Consider the following 6,442-nt stretch of genomic DNA (forward strand, 5'->3'; position numbering starts at 1 on the left):
ATAACACAGATGAGCTTATTTACAAAATGGAAACAGACCCACAGAAAAGAGACTTGTGGTTCCTAAAGGGGAAAGCAAGGGAGGGATACACTGGCTGTTTGCGATGAACAGACACACAGCACTGCGTATAAAATAGATAAGTAACCCTTGTATGTGGAATCTAAACCGTGGCACAAGTGAACTTTTCTACGAAACAGAAACAGACTCACAGACATGGAGAACAGACTCTGGTTGCCAAGGGGGAGAGAGAAAAATTAGGAGTTTAGGAATAACACGGACACACGACTGTACATAAAATAGATAAACCACGAGGGCCTACTGTACAGCGCAGGGAACTCTACTCAGTATCCTGTAATAGCCCAGGATGGAAAAAAATCTGAAAAAGAACATAAATATGTGTATGACCGAATCACTTTGATACACACCTGACATTGGCACAATATTGTCCATCAACTCTACTTCAGTGAAAAAACCCACAACTCAGGAAAGACCAGCAAGTCTTCTTGCCCCAAAGCTGTGTCCCCCTCAGACAGCCTCGCTGCAGTTTTACACGGCATCCAGATGATCTGCTCCACGTGTCCACCACACCTGCGGCAGGAAGTCCTCATTCTGCCTCCGTGGCACCTGGCCGCGAGCCACACACCTGCAGGGTGCTCCACAAAAGCCTCGAGCCGCATTCAATCCCCCTGTTCTGGTTTCTCTTTTTATTAAAGTACAGTCGACTTACAATGTTGTGCCAACTTCTGCTGCACAGCAAGGTAACCCTGTCATACATACATATACATATTTTTCTTACATTATCTTCCATCCTGGTCTATCCCAAGAGACTGGATAGGGTTCCCTGTGCTGCACAGCACAGCCTCATGGCTGATCCATTCTCAGTGTCAGGGTTTGCATCTACGAACCCCAAACTCTCTGTCCATCCCACTCCCTCCCCCTTGGCAACCACGAGTGTGTTCTCTGTGTCTGTGAGTCTGTTTCTGTTCTGTAGACAAGCTCTGCCCTATTTTAGATTCCACACAGAAGTGAGGTCATAATGTATTTGTCTTCGTCTAATTTCACGTAGCAGGATCATCTCCATGGCCACCCATCCTGCTGCAAAAGGCATTAGCTCACTCATTTTTTATGGCTGAGTAGTATTCCATTCTGTACATGAGCCAGGTCGAGGTGCCTGGTGTAGGGAGAGCTGGAGACACAAGGTGAGGGAGTGAGAAGGAAGAACAGTGAGGAATGGAACTGCATCCACAACCACACGGATTCCATCAGCTGGTCAGCACATCCCCGTAAGCTTGCCTGTCACCAGCCGCCTCTGTCTCCAGGCTGGTACCTCGATGCCACCCTCTTCCCCCAATGGACAAGCACAGCATCCTGGACCAGCTGCCCCACTCTCTCATTGCAGTCTGTCCTCAGTGCAGCCATGGGAGGGATTCTGCTCATGCTCAGGTCACGGGCTCACCCGGCCACCTCCCCAAGCAGAGCCTGGGTTGAGGGTTGGATGCAGGGAGCACCAGGGGCTCCAGGAGGGGGACGGGGAAGTGACACAAGGACAGAACTGGTCAAGGGGGAGGGGAATTGCTGAGCCGGCTACATTGCCGGGACTGATCTTAGTAAGAATTATGGAGCAGCTACATCACAGTTCTGGATAGAGTATCATGGTGACGCTCTGGGCAACAGCCTGAAGCCCTCTCTGGGAATGTCCTGGCTCAGCGGTGTGGGAGCTGGAGTATTTATGCACCCTGTCCATTAGTAACTGGCGGGTTAGGTGATGTTCCCGAATTCCCAGCTTGTGGCCCCAGTGGACAATGTGTGTCCACCGATCCGGGTAGCCCTTCAACAAAGACACAGGGCTTGCACTGCAAGGCAGGTCGCTGTTCACAGAAATGACAGGGGACTGCTAGGGTCGTGGCTGGACCACCGCCAGCATCAGGACCACGTGAGAAAAATCCCCATCAGCCCCCATTTCACCTGTGATAAACCCCGCAGTCGAAATAAGGTGACACGGGCCCCGTCCCTGCGTCTCTGCCCTCGTCCTCCTGCACGCATGGCTGCTTAGCCGCATCCGGCCAGGCTGGACCCTCCCTCTTCCACTGTCCACACAGTCTGCTCCCGGGTGGAGCACAGCTGTCCTGTCCTCCTGTCACCTCCTCCAGGTCTGTGACAGACACCACCCCCCAGTGAAGCTCGCTCCGGCCACGATGCCACACGGGCCCCTCTGGTCACCCTGTCTTGTCCTCACTCTTGCTCAGATCATGCTCTGCTGGGGTGTGAAACCATGCCATGCCTTTCACCTAGGCATCATCCCTCAGCATGTCCTGCTCCCCCCAGATGGACAGTGAGCTGGCAGCTGACCTGGCTCGTTGGCTGGAAGCAGCGTGGTGACTGTCTCCGAGGACCCTCTGATCGATAAGTCGTTGTCCAATGAATACATGAAGCAGTGGAACTGAGAAAGACTGTGTTCCAGCAGGCAGATAGTTAGGGATGATCAGAGAAAGGGGGTCCCCAGACCAGATGGCGGGAAACCACACATCACACCAACAGCGGGGTCTGTGGGCAGAGAAAGAAAAGCCGGAACCTCCAGACTGACCAGAATCCACACATGCTGGTGTGACAGGTGCCCTGGAGGCAGAGGAGAGAAGGGACATCCAGTGTCTGAAGGTGACCCACTGCTCATCACGCCCCCGTTACAATAAAAAGGTCACACAAGTAGCTATGCAGGTAAGAAATGCCCATCATGCACTGAGGCCAGGACACTTCCCGTCCCAGCTAAATAAGGGCAGAAATCCCTCCCCCCTTCGGGAAGGTGGAGTTGGGATGAAAATTAAGGGTCACTCCCTTCCTGGTGAATATTCCACCCAGGCAGGAAGCCCGCTGTAACCAGCAAGGCAGGGCGCTGCTGGCCCTCTGCCCGTCTCTCTCTAAGAGGCATCTCTCTCACTTCGGTCAATCCTCACTCTTCTTTCTCAGTTTCCCTCCCATTTCTGAATTCCTTCTCCACAAGAACCGCCCCTTCGGGAACAGCAGGAAGAAGGTCCGCGGGTCCTCAGGACTAAGGAAGCGGATTCCGCCGAGCGGCGGCTTGGACTTGGTGGCAGGTGGGTGTGGACCCTTGGTTCCCGGAACCCTGCTCCCCAGGTGATCACAGAAGACATCTGGCGTCTTCCAGGTGAAGCGAAGATGCCCAGACCCGTGGTGGGACCTTGACCTGATGACTTACCGAGTCCAAGTGCCTGCCGCCGCAGTGCTGCGAGGGTTGGACGCGTCCGCTGGTGCGCGGGGGACACTTGACCCACACGGGGTTTCATCCCTGTCGCGACCCTGGTCATTCCCGCCTTGCCCAGCGACTCAGGGCTGGAAGGGGGCTGGGGGAGGGGTCCTCTCACGCTGCTTTCTAAGAGGGACTCTGGCGACTGGGCACGCAACCCACAGAGCCAGCAAGGAGCGTGCCCGCTGCGGGGGACGGCGGCTTCTCTGCTGGCTTTGGGCGCCGAGCATCACGCCGCCGACTTCTGGGTGTGAGTCAGCTGGATCCAGGCAGGGGTCCCTCCCTCCTTTCCTCAGCCCCCCAGTGGTTAAGGCACAGGGCAACAGCAACAGCTCTGGAGCCATCAGAAATCCGGGCACAATTTCCCACCAGCCGTGAGATCCCGGCGGGCCGACCCCACCAGAAACGCTGCCAACGCTCACCTGCCCCAACACGCCCAGCCTCCCAAGCCTCCCACTGAAACGACTTCCCGTGAACACTGATACATCTGTATCTGGACTTTTTTTCGTATTTCTCACCACAAGCGTTTTAATCACCACGTACTTTCTATCATCTGTAATAAAGCTGGATTATAACACATCTTTACAGACACAAGTGAGCATACTAATCCTTTGTTATAATTCCTATAACAAAAGTGTACGTATTTATCTCTCTGCGTATCTAGGTAAATTTAATAAAAACTTTTAAATAATTATTTGACTGTTAGTAGAAAGCTACTTGCAGACCCTCTAAAGAATTCTAAGGATTATTTTATGTCTAATTTAGTACGATGTATACCTGTAATACATATAACCGGTTTCTCCTTACATTTAAAGTTATTACAATATGTATACTTTAAAATCAATTCTTTTACATTCTATCAGGCAGGTACATACCCTCATATGTACAGGATATTGCCTTCTGCTAAGATAGTTAGGTTGGGTATTTGTTTCCTGGGTCTGCTGCAATAGAATACTCCAAATTGGGTGGCGGATTTATTCTACCTCAGCTTTGGAGAAAGGTCTGGAGTCATACAGATATACTGCAGTCACATATATTTAATCTTAGTTTTAGAAGTCATATATATATATATATTACATTAAATATATTCATAGGTATATAAATATATATACACAGTGCCCATAAAATAGTAGCTAGTATAATTTAGTTATAGTAATAGCTAATACACATTAATTTTTTTTCTCCTTTTGCCTTTTCTAGGGCCTCTTCGGCAGCATATGGAGAGTCCCAAGCTAGGGGTCTAATCGGAGCTGTAACTGCCAGCCTACACCACAGCCAAGTCACAGCAATTCCAGATCTGAGCTGCATCTGTGACCTACACCACAACTCACTGCAACACCGGATCCTTAACCCACGGAGCAAGGCCAGGGATCGAACCCGCAAACTCATGGTTCCTAGTTGGATTTGCTAACCACTGAGCCATGACAGGGAACTCCTACATTAATTTTCTTTTTATCTTTTTAGGGCCACAACCAGAGCATTTGGAAGTTCCCAGGCTAGGGGTTGAATCAGAGCTGCATGCTCCAGTCTACAACACAGCCACAGGAACGCCAGATTAGAGCTGTGTCTGTGACCCACACCAGCGCTCATGGCAACGCTGGATCCTTAATTCACTAAGCAGGACCTGGGATGGAACTCACATCCTCATGGATACTAGTTGGGTTTGTTACCGCTGAGCCATGGAACTCAGCATTAATTTTCATGTGTCTTATGAAATCTAGAGGAAGAGCAACCAGGATAAACTTTAGGGTTGATTCATCTGTGCCAGATCCATGGGCTCAGCGCTCTGGGCATCAGCCACAGCCTGGTACACTTAAACCAAGATCGATTTCCACAGTCCACCAAATTCTGATCGCATTACTTCTCCTCCTTTGAGGGCAGTCACGGTCCTGCGCCATCGGCTGAGGACCGGAAAAAAAAGCACAATGTAGGGAGAGAGGGAGACGGCGGAAGAGGAGGCCACCTCCTCCCACAAACCCATCAGGATCCGTCTGCAAATGGACAGTCCTCACAGGTCATGGACTGAACCCCGGCTGCAGGACTCACCACGGCAAGGACAGGAGGAGTCTCCACGTAACTGCGCAGGACGAAAGAGCGGGAAGAGGCAGAAGGGGGTTGGGACCTGCTCCCCATGTGGGAGCTGAGGGAGAGGAGAGGCGGCTGTGCCTGGGGAAGACCCCTCACTGTGGGGACACGGGACAGGAAGGGAGCTGCAGAGGCTCGGAGGAAGGCACAAAAACTGGCGTGTGGCAGGCAGGACAGGGCGAGACAGGCACAGAGGGACGTGGAAGCCCCTGTGCGCCCCAGCCTAAGACACACAACTGCCGACACAGGTAGGGGCCGAGTGCTGGAGCAAGGAGCTTGGGGAACAGGCCTGGGGATTAGATGGCTGCTGACTGTGCAGACAGCCTGGGGGAGCAGGAGGGCAGAGCAGGAGGCTAAGAAATATTCAGCCACCATGGAGGCGAAGCAGCCTTGTTCAGGGGGTGTGAGGGGTGGGGCCACCATGGCAGCCTCTGCCCCGCACAGGTCCCTGACTCAGTGAGGTCTGGGAGAGGTTCCTGGCTGAGCTGGACTGCGCCCCTGTCACAGCCCCAGCCCCTCCCACCCAGAATAGGCCAGTGCATCCCTGAGGGCCGCCCAGACCCCGCACACTGGAAAGGGCCCCTGTGCCCCCATCCTAGACCTCATGTGCTCTGATCACAACCCCACCTTCTGTGCACCTGCACCTCCAAAGCACTCACCCCACCCCCACCCTCTATGCATTTGCTGCTCCAAAGCACTCACCCCACCCCCACCCACCCCCATGCACCTGCTGTTCCAAAGCACTCACCCCACCCCACCCCTGTGCACCTGCTGCTCCAAAGTACTCACCCCACCACAACCACCCCCTGTGCACCTGCTGATCCAAAGCACTCATCCCACCCCCACCCCTCTGCACCTGCAGCTCCAAAGCACTCAAGGCCCCACCCCCTGTGCACCTGCAGCTCCAAAGCACTCAAGGCCCCACCCCCTGTGCACCTGCAGCTCCAAAGCACTCACCCGCCCCACACACCTGCTGCCCCAGGAGCAGTGTTTGCTGGGTTGCTCACATATAGAGGTGGCGATGAAACCACACCTGAGCCCTGGGGGCCCCCGTGACTAAGAAGGAAGAGCCGAAACCTCGCCCCGGCTGCACAA

Source organism: Sus scrofa, unplaced genomic scaffold, assembly GCF_000003025.6.
Source record: "Sus scrofa isolate TJ Tabasco breed Duroc unplaced genomic scaffold, Sscrofa11.1 Contig1900, whole genome shotgun sequence".
Taxonomy (NCBI): Eukaryota; Metazoa; Chordata; class Mammalia; order Artiodactyla; family Suidae; genus Sus; species Sus scrofa.